At 35.5% G+C, this 10,850-nt stretch overlaps 1 long non-coding RNA gene across 1 annotated transcript; it reads left to right on the forward strand.

Annotated features, from left to right (window-relative positions):
* Positions 1-1,895: 1,895 nt before the first annotated feature.
* LOC147565282 (uncharacterized) lies at positions 1,896-5,631 on the forward strand. Its single transcript, XR_015237133.1, has 6 exons — positions 1,896-1,968; positions 2,513-2,574; positions 4,249-4,381; positions 4,486-4,573; positions 4,694-4,828; positions 5,208-5,631. It is a non-coding gene; the product is annotated as an uncharacterized LOC147565282 (long non-coding RNA).
* The last annotated feature ends 5,219 nt before the right edge of the window (positions 5,632-10,850 follow it).

Consider the following 10,850-nt stretch of genomic DNA (forward strand, 5'->3'; position numbering starts at 1 on the left):
AGTGTTCGCTTTCGAGATTAGGTAGTTATTTGGATTTTCGCCTCCTAGACAGTTATTTATTTCATTCGATATTGTCCGACCTACGTGTCGATGATTTAGTAACATTGTTTGAGTTAAGAAAGTTTAATGGATTTCTTTTAGATGATTTATTGATTCTTATGAGCTTCACATTTGATATTATTTGTCTCTTTTGATGGGTATATCAACTATGTTTACTGTTCTGCGGAGAAATGCTTTGAGTTTAGGTTTTCATGGCGGCCGACGTGGAAATCTAGGCTTGGGGTGTTACTTTATCTCTCTCTCCCACTATCCCACATTATTTCTCTCTCGTTCCCTCTCTCTCTCACTCTCTTTCGCTCTCACTAACTATCTCGTTGTCGTTCTCACTCTAGATCTCTTTCTCTCCTCTCTCTCTTTCATTGTAGATCTCTTTCATCTCTCTCGGTGTAGACATATCTCTCTGTAGATTAGTTTCTCTTTTTTTTCTTTATCTCTCTTTCTCGCAGTCTATATTCCCTCCTCTTTCTTTTGCGGTATGTATAGATCTCTCTGTGAAGATCACAAAATTCGTGGCCACAAAACGTTTCGTGGCCATGAAAAGTTTCGTGACCACGAAATCCTTGAAGGGTTCCGCCAGATATCCTCGAAGGGTTTCGCGAAAAACCCTCCTCGAGGTATGGTTTTGGCAAAGGGATCACTTCCCTTCGCTAGATCAGTGTCTGTTTGAGAGAGTGAGATCGATCAATAAATAATGAGAGATCGATCAATAAACAATGAGAGATCGATCAATAAACAATGAGAGATTGAGAGAGAAACAGTGAGAGATCGAGAGATATAGATAGTGAGAACAATAGAGAGGGATAATGAGAGAGAAAGAGAAGGGGAGAGAACGAGAGAGATAGTAACAATAAGTGAGAGAGGAAGAGAGAAGAGAGAAGAAGAGGAAATGGTGGTCAAAATGGTGGTGGTGGGAAATTGTGGTGGTGATAGAGAAGAAGATGAAGATTAGGGGGCAATGTTTGATCAAGTTAATTTTTGGGTTAAAAAATAATATTGCCCCGAGAATGTACTGAAAAACATGGATTTCTAAAGAATTTATTCCCCGGAGATTATTCTTTACGCCCCAAAGCCGCGGCCAAAATTTAATTCTACCAAATCCAAAATATCTTTATGCGTATATAATTTGAATAATTTTGTTTTTTATTTCAACTTAGATACTTACTAATTTCAGTTTATTTCATATTTCAAATCACAAAGATTTCTTCCCTTAGGTGTATCCAAATCAATTTCATACCTAAAAGGCTGAAACAGAGTCAATTTGTTTGGAAAAACAACTAAAAACATCAACAAGTTTCATTACCAAGATGGAACAAGCAGCAGACTAAAACGGACTCCTATTTCAATTAAAATCATTGGAAACAAAAAACATATCACCAAAATGTAACATAATTATAAATTTGATGACTAAAAAGCAAAGATTAAAATGCTGAGTTGGGTTGGTAGAGACTTGAGGTCATCTGTTGCCCTTCAAATATCATGGTTCAACACGGTTACATTTATTATTCGCAACGTTAATATCTTTCTTTTTTTACATGCGTTAGACGTTAGGTTGGAAATTATTTCTAATTTTAAAAGTCAAAATTCAACTATTTCCTTGACTATATTAATTCCAAGATCTTTATTTAAAAAGGAAAAGAATATAAAAATATTTCTTAACATTCATGGTGCATAATCTTCTAGATGGATTTTTTTTTTGTTGCAAGATCTTTCAGATGGATCTTAGGTAAGAAGCAATCTCATTATAAATACTTTGTTAGGTTTTATTTGTTTTCATCAATCTCATCTTCTTCCATCAAACAATTCATTCTTTTCCCTTTAACCTTGGTAAAACAACTTTAGTTTTGCTACTTTATACATTCTTCATTGAAGGATTGAACGAAGACAAGAAAGGACTCCATCTTAGCCAAGGTTTCTTTTTCTCTTTCTTTTCTCTCTATTTTTCTTTTTTTCTCTTTGTTTTTAGTTTTTCTCCTTTTTTCTGTCGTTCATCTGTGTTTTGTTTTCTTCGTTTCATCGTCTTTTATCTTCATGACAAATAATTTTCTTTTAGGATGTTTTCTTAGTTGTTCTATTAGTAACTGATCTTTATATTTTAGTTTTAATGTTTTAGCAAGCTTTTGTTTATTTTGCTTAGAATTGGCACTTCCATTTGCTTGATTTGATTCAACTTATCTTCAACTTCGACTTCAAAGCTTTTTTAAGTTATTTGATGAATCAAACCAAATTAAAACCTTGTCAATTTTATACCCAAAGAACCCTAAATTAACTTCTGTTTTGGGTACATACTCATGCTCTCATCTTGATAACTTCTAGCAAAACGTTTCTTATGAACCTAGTTATATATATATATATACCATGGGAAATATTTTGTGAATGTCTTTAGCAGCGCCCTTTGTGTTTTCATTATCTTTTTTGGTCAATCCTCTTTAACTTCACTTTTGTTCTTGTGTAGGTTATCCACCAAATGGTTTAATGAAGGAAGTGGAACAAGAAAGCAATTAATCTAAAACCAAGGTCTGCATTGTTTTCTGACTTTTAGATTTTTTTCTATAATATACTATGGTTGTTTCGGCTATTTTGAAAATCAAGTTGGCTAAACAATTTTCGAACAAAACAAAATTAGGAAAAATCATTTGATAGGAAAGAAGATTTAATTGAAGTATAAAATCGTTTTTACTCAATCGAGATTTTTGGAATAACAGTCTTACTAATGAGAAAATTGTATATATAGCATATCACCTTATTTTCATACATTAAAATGGATTAGATTCTAACAGTTAAAAGCTGAATAAAAGTAGACCGATCTCTCAAAATTATATGTGGAAACCAAAGTTCCACACAGTGGCGAGGCCAGAAAATTTTGTCTCCAGGGGCACTTTATCGACTAATTTATAAACATATCTCTACGATGAGTTTTCATCATATGAACAAGTGAAATTACAATGTATAATAGTTTTAAATATGTATTTTCTAAATATAAATGAATCTGTCTCCCATTTGGTTGACTCGCAATCTTTGTAGTAAGAATATACATTTTCTCAGAAAACGTAGGGTTAATGCTAAGAGCAAATAAATCTAACGATAAGCGGTATTTTCTTAATCAGTTTTACATGATGAGTCATCATTTTCATCCGGTAACATTGTTGTTTAACTTCTTTTGAAAAAAGAAATAATAATGAACGCATTTAACTAATCTTTCTTTTTTCACTATGCCCTCATAAAAACCCTACTATAAAACCGTCGCATTTTTCTACTGTTTGTCCAATGAACATGAAATTTTATAGCTTTTTAAAAAATTGTCTCCTCTAGAATTTTCAAGAAATAACATTTCTCCAGATTCTGAACTAAAAACATGTTGAGACTAATTTTTAAACTAATAAACACTTTTTCGTATGATATGTAAGTGTTAAAGGCATCCCAATAAGTGTTAATGCCTCCCTTAAGATCAATAAAGAAAATCTTTCGAAACAATGGGAACCATGGTTCTTCCTATCCAAAACAATTATTACCTTTCCCGCCATCAAATACCTCTAAATTATATGATGCTTTTCCATATGAAGGAGGACAATAAGAAGTAGAAGAAGAAACATAAAAGAGAGGAACACAAAGAGGAAGTAGAAAAATAGGAAGAAATGAAAAACAACTTCATAAATTTTATTATTTAGAAAAATATCTGAAATTTTAATTTCATTTATAAAGCTTTCCCAGAATTAGTCTATCACTTTTTGTGCTGCATAGGATTTTCAAATATAAAACATGGTGACTCTATTTAAAGTTAGAGAAAAAGAGGTATCATAAATACTTTAAAGGAAACTTTGGTATATGTCAAAGATTTCTATATAGGGAAAATAAAATTAAGATTTTATAAACTCGTGTTAGAAACTGATAAAATAGACTTGAAAGGTTATGTACTCATTGAATATAAGGTACGTAGTATATATTGAAGAAAGAACTTCATACAAGAGTGATACACTTTGACTTTTTGATTTCGTAAAAGAGCCACATGCAAGTTCGATGAGAAATATCTATAAACCTTTCTCCAACAGAAAAGGTTCGTTACTTTTGGCTGAATAAAACCACCATTTGGGAATTAGTTCCTTAAGATCAGTTACAATTTGTTTAGATTGTTGGCTAAATATCATATCAGAATAATTTGTATGACAGTTTATGTACATTTTGACCTTGCAGGGTTTTTTGTTGGTTATATGAATTTAATTTCGCACAAAGAGAAAATGTCTGCTATCACTATATTTGAGCTTGATGAGGTCACCGATCCGATTCCAAACCATCTATTACTCTCAAAGATCAATTCTTGAAGGAGGTAAAGAACTACTTTAGGAATTAAGTTCTGATTTTGTTGTTGGGATTTGTTTGTTCTAATTTTGTTGTTGGGATTTGTTTGTTCTGATTTTGTTGTTGGGACAGAAAGAGGTGCTGGACTTCTGAAAGAGTTATTCATTCTGCAAACCAACAGAAGGAGAGCTGTCTGTGGAAGGACCACAACTACTAGCAGGTCGAGCTGCGAAAACACAATCAATATCTTCTGTCGTGCAATAATGGAAGCAGAAATGAGCGAAGAAGGTCAAATATATATTTGAAGATCTGATTAATTCTTTTGATGAAAATGTTTCAGATGAAGAAGTCTATGTGGAACCAAAGCCTAAAAGCTGTCTCAAAGAAAGAATTGCAGCAGCATACAAAGAAAGTAAGAAGCCCATACTTTTTAGTAACCATGTGTGAGACGCATGAATCTTGCAGATTCTGTTTGGTAAGCTTCTCAATTTATACTTAATTCTTTGAGATACTTACATCCGACCATCCGATGTACAAATTGACTATTCTTCAGATGCTTGCTTTTTCACTTTTGTAGTCAAACAACCAGATGACTACGTTAGTTACTCGAGACCTAAGGTTGGTCTCAGGCTTGGGCCCGGTGACAGAGCCGTGCTCAAGCTGAGTTAACCAAACACTGTCCGAGTTCACCTTTACTAGAGTAAGTAGGGAAAGGATTCCCTTGGTTTCAGTCCCTGGAGTCGAACTACTTAGCGTTTCTTTGGGACGACACCATGGATTAACAACAAGTAAGAGTATATGATTGGAGATATGTTAATGAAACTTCGATTTCTGATCATAACCTCATTATGCAGACAATCCCAACATGCTTCCGGAGGAAGTACCTTCCTAGAGAACGTGCAGAAATAAACCTTAACATGGATGGCAAGACATGGGGTGGCGATTACAAAGTCTACAAACAGAATACTTGTGTAGTCATTGAGGGTTCAACCGTTCAAGGTGGGTTGGTTTTGTCATGGACAAAAATTTGGATTTGGGAACATCAGAGTTGAATGTAAGAATTTTCCAGGTTGTGGAAGAGTTCACCCCACTTACCATTTGGAGAAAAATTAATGGAGGTAGGAACGAAAGAAGATCAGTTGATGATAGAAGATCGAAAAAAATATGAGTTGGTAGTTATTTTATGACTTAAAAGTGGAAGAGTTTTTTATTTGTGTTTGACTGCTCAGAAATGTTTAAAACAATTTTTCTATGGAACTTGGTTTGAACTCCCTTTCTTAGATGCTTATGTTTGTCGTGTATGGTGTATTGGTTCAACAGTCAAACGTCGCATGTCACCTACCCGAAGTTACAATATTATGGCCTTCGTTTTTATTTGAGAACAATCTTAAAACACTTTCTCTCTGAGCGACGAAAGAAATATTAGGGAACAGAACACCTCAGTGTTTTCTTATTCTCCTAACTGGTAGCATTGGTTGTCTAGAACAGATGGTTTTCATAGTTTAGTCTCCTTAGCTAATGAAATTTGTCTTCTATAACCAAATACCCTCTTCCAGTACTCTATGAATGTATTCGGAGATAATTTTTTTCCACGAACTAAAAAGAATATAAAAATTGTGAGCAAAAATTACAACTCCTTGTCCATATAAGTTTTTAATGTTCTTTGAAGTCTTTATCAAATTTTATTTTCAATTGCAATTTTATCTACAAGAACTACATTTTACCTACAAACCAAACTGCATAGACTTCCAAAGAAGTTTGGAGAGATTATGGGAAAAGAATAAAAAGAGTTTGTCTTATTGATTGGTCCAAGTACAACAAAATAAGGTACTTTTGGTGACGGCAATGGTTTGTGAAATAACTGTCGGCATATGACTTATTAACGACGCAACAAGTATGAAACCGTCGATATCTTATTTATCGGCGACTATTCCTGCGGAAAACTGTGTGGGCCAAAATACGTCAGCAGGAGCACTCCCAGAAATCCACGATTAATGGGCTTACACGGTGACCAAGCCCATGAATTAATAACTAATGGGTCCGACCCACTAAGCTTCGGGCACCCCGAAGCAACGTCAAGATACACAAGTATTTACAACCCTTAATAAAGAGGTTCGTCCTCACCAGCAGACCTCTCGTCGTATTTCCGTTGAGGACTCGTTGCCGTCATTCGAGGTGACAATATCCCGGATATACCCGTTAGGGGAGTTACGATATTCTTATTTATGGTGACAGCTCTAGCGTTACCACATTAAAGAGTCAACTCACTGTCAGGTGACAGTCGACCGAGACACTATAAAATAAGCGAGAAGAAGATAATACAGATCATCTGATTATGGGCAAACACATCAAGTATTGGTTTAAACATCATCGCCTGCTATCTAAACCACCCACTTTCTCTCTCATAGAGTTTTGCTCTTTGATAGAATCTCATTCGATCACATAGGCCTGCTTCCTTTCACTCATATAAATACTGTTACGGTCTAACATTCGAGGTGAAGACCTTATCAAATACCGTTCACAAAAGGTGCAGGACCTTATCAAGTATCGCTCACAGAGGGAGCAAGACCTCATTTATCAAGGTATAGGGTCTTATTAAGTACATGACCTTTGATGAGACAAACACATACTTTCCCGTGAAAGTACAAGAAAAGGACTTATTAAGGGTTTGTCTTTTTTCTCTCCCTCCTATAATCACTTTAACAAGGGTTCGCCTACTCCATCAAGGGTTCGTCTACTTGAATGGTTCGTTTATTTTTTAGGGGTCAAACCCTTCCTACATCACCCACGTGATTACCTGAAAGGGTTGACTCACTTTATCTCTCCTGGAGGTCAGACCCTTAACATATCACCCACGTGATTATTTATAAGGTCAGACCCTTAAAGCTTTCGACTTATTTACGGTATATACTTGATGACCTGTTATATTCTCCTTTCTTTTTCTAAAATATATTTCAAACTAAACTTCCTTTCTCCCTATCTAACGAACCAGCAAATTTAGAGAAGAAGTCCCACAAATCTTGGAGACCAATTGTTTTTTGATTGCCGGCAGGAGGAATGATTACGTGCGTCTCGAGACAATGAAGGAAAGTGAGGTGGGATCGTTGATGAATCTGTGTGTCCTGAAAATAACCTGCTGCTCACAGATCCACGCTCTAGCACCATCGGATTGAGAGGGACTACCGAAATCTCTGTTCCACGAAGTAGAGGATCATATGTTGTGGTACTACTGCTGACTTGGTAAACCATACTTGACTTCAACTTTGACTTAGGCTAATCTTCTCATCCGGACTCCGATTCGACCTCTGTTTTCTCCTACGTATTCGTCTCAGACTCTTCTTTTCCTCGGAGTATCAACGTTGACCAAAATTACCTGACTACCATAATTTCCCAAATGACCAAAATGCCCTCAGGAGTGTCTTTTTCTCGATTTTATCCAATTTCACGCTCAACTTCTTAGAAAACACCTGAGCAAAAGAAACAAGCAAATCATCAGAATAATTGCTCGAAATCCCTGCTGTCCCTGCCAATAGATTGTGGTGCCTATAGCAACATCACAAATCCCCTCTAAAACCTTACTTCCCCTACCTTATCTTCCTTATTTTTCTTTTAGCAAACCGTGAGTTAGTGAGAAAAAGAGGGAGGTTGGATGTTCTAGTGAGTGGAGGCCAAGAAGCAAAAGAGGAAGATCAAGGTGTTGGTGGGTTTTCTTTGATTCTTAGTGTGGGAGTTCTCTTCATTGGTTTGCTTTTGATATAAGGTAGGTTTCTATCTCTCTAGGGCTTGAATAGCCATTTTTATAGAAAAACCTAGACAAACTAGATGACACTACAAACCCTAGATCTTGGTATTACTAGCACATATATTAGGATTCTTTAAACATATATACATATATATTAGAAGTAATAGATTTTTGCATTTCGACAAACTCATTTTTAGGTCACTTTGAATCTCCTCTATGTCTTAGATTTTAAAGGATATTTGCCCCAATGACATACTTGATGAACCATAAAATCTCTATTAACATTCTCATGCTACATTCATGTACTAAATGATAATTAGTGCTAAACTCCTTTATTTGCCATGATGTTAGCATATAACTCTTAAAATTAGATGCCTCTCATTATTGGACAACATCTTTTATGTAGATACATGAACATGTGGTAGAACTCAATATGATATGAGAATTGTAGGCTATTATTATACATCGATTCATTACTTGCAAAACGTAATAGACATGAAATTCGTATGTCGTAATAGATTGGCGAATATGATTTTGATTTATGTATGTTGTGGTGTGATGCTATTATATGTGTGTGATGAGACGGAGTTGGAGGAGGTTTGTAGGAGTTTTGTGGTTGGTTCGACCCTCTCTACCAGATGTGGCCTAGGTATGGAGCGTATGGGGTCGACGCGAACACAAGGGTAACCTTGTGGACCACACTCTTATACAACGTGAACACCAACTTGTCATATCGTTTTTGGTTGTTTACTACAAATGGTATGATGTTATTATGTATGTGTGACGTGATGGAGTTGGCGGAGGATTGTAGTAGTTTTGTGGTTGGTTCGACCCTCTCTACCGGATGTGGCCCAGGTATGGAGCGTATGGGGTTGGCGCTAACACAAGGGTAACCTTGTGGACCACACTCTTATACAACGTGGACACCAACTTGTCATATCGCTTTTGGTTGTTTGTTACAAATGGGGTTTACTTTATTGTAACCGTCACAACTCAGATACTATTTTTGGACACCTTTATATTATTTTGAAATTTGACTACGAATAGCCGAAACCCGGTCATGAAGACCTTGAAGAAACTCCATTGCTCTATCTTGATTAGTCCGATCAATCAAAGATCGGCCATGCCCACAAATACATGGTTTTGTAGTCATATTCATCTTGGAGATCTTTGAGATTAGTAAAATAGGTTGAAATGTCAAAACCTTCTTGTTTAAGACATGAAATAGTTAGCTGGAAAACCTTAGGAGCACTCGTTTGATGAAAACGATCATAAAGATCCTTCCAAATATCGGAAGCATTATCATCATAAAGAATGTGGAAGAACGTAAAGACGGATCAACTGAATTCATAAGCTAACTAGAAACCAAATCGTTACATCGTCCCGATAGATGTAAAGCATTAGGATTGGTGGGTTTAGAGATTGTCCCATCAACAAATCCTAGTTTATCCTTAGCTCAGAGAGCTTTGATACCTCGAGACCATGAGGAGTAATTGTCGCCTGTTAGAAAAGGCGTAATTAAGATAGTGGTGGGAGAATACGAGTGATGGATATCAAAAGGTCCACCAGAATTAAGAATAGTAGCATGAATAATTTTAGAAGTACATCATTAGAAGTCATTGTGAAAGACAAAAATGGCTCTTACACCATGTGAAGACGTATAAACCTATTTATTTGATCAAGAGAGAGAATTCGAGTGAGACCTAGAGAGAGAGAAAGAGAAAGAGAGAGGGAGAGAGATCGAGTGGAGTAGAGTAAGATGAGATAAGGAATGTATGAATACAAAAACTTTATTAATTCTCTCTGGTATGTATAATACAAGATGTATGGATTCCTATTTATAGGAATACATATGAACTAGGGTTAGGAGATAATACCTCAACCATGTTAATCTAAGTAATGCTTATCTAATTAATACAACAATCCTATAGTAAAACAACTCCTAGAGGACCGGGTCCACTCGGTTTGGCGAGTGGAGTGGACCGGTGGACTTCCTAATACCTAATACCTAGAGATAGCAAAAACTCAAAAATGTATCACAAATGTGCCACTTTCCTTTACGACGAGTTTATGTCCGGTCTTAATAAATGTTTGAACAAAATATTTTAGAAAATTTATGGCTAAGAAGTTTAGCTTGTGTAAAATATTCAATTACTTCCAGAAAAATTCCAAAATATGTTAGTGCCCAATAATTTTAATCATTCTATAACAAGACAGCTTGGTTGTGACTAGGACAAACTAAATAAGACGAAAAAAGAATAAAATTGTCAACTAGATTGGAAGATGACACCTTGTATTTAAACCTCCATAAGAGCTTAGATGGAAAGGCATTCCATAACCCTCCAACTAGACATTCCATAACCAATCCCATATAATGGCATTCCAACCACTTATTCTCCACAAACCCTCATAAGTGCTCTGACATAATTTTAATGGTTTCTTAAACATCCTGTACTCCAATAGCTAATTCATCTAATCCAATGAATCAAAAAATTCATACAACACCAGAATACAACTAATATGAATGGTTGAACTTCTTAAAGGGTTGGAGCAAAACACAACTCATAAAGTTATGTTTGTGTAATCCCTTTTTTACATTCGAGTTTAGCATTTTGTGAACAAAAATTTACAGATTGATGATAAACGAAAGAAAAACGTTGAACTTCTTAAAGAGTTTGAGCAACCCACAACTAATATGAATGTAGTTGTAGCGAAGAGGCGTAAGAACTTCGATGGAGAAATTTTCTTTCATGCC

Source organism: Eschscholzia californica, unplaced genomic scaffold, assembly GCF_041429995.1.
Source record: "Eschscholzia californica isolate CP2 unplaced genomic scaffold, dmEscCali1.0.p SCAF_1, whole genome shotgun sequence".
NCBI classification, from domain to species: domain Eukaryota; kingdom Viridiplantae; phylum Streptophyta; class Magnoliopsida; order Ranunculales; family Papaveraceae; genus Eschscholzia; species Eschscholzia californica.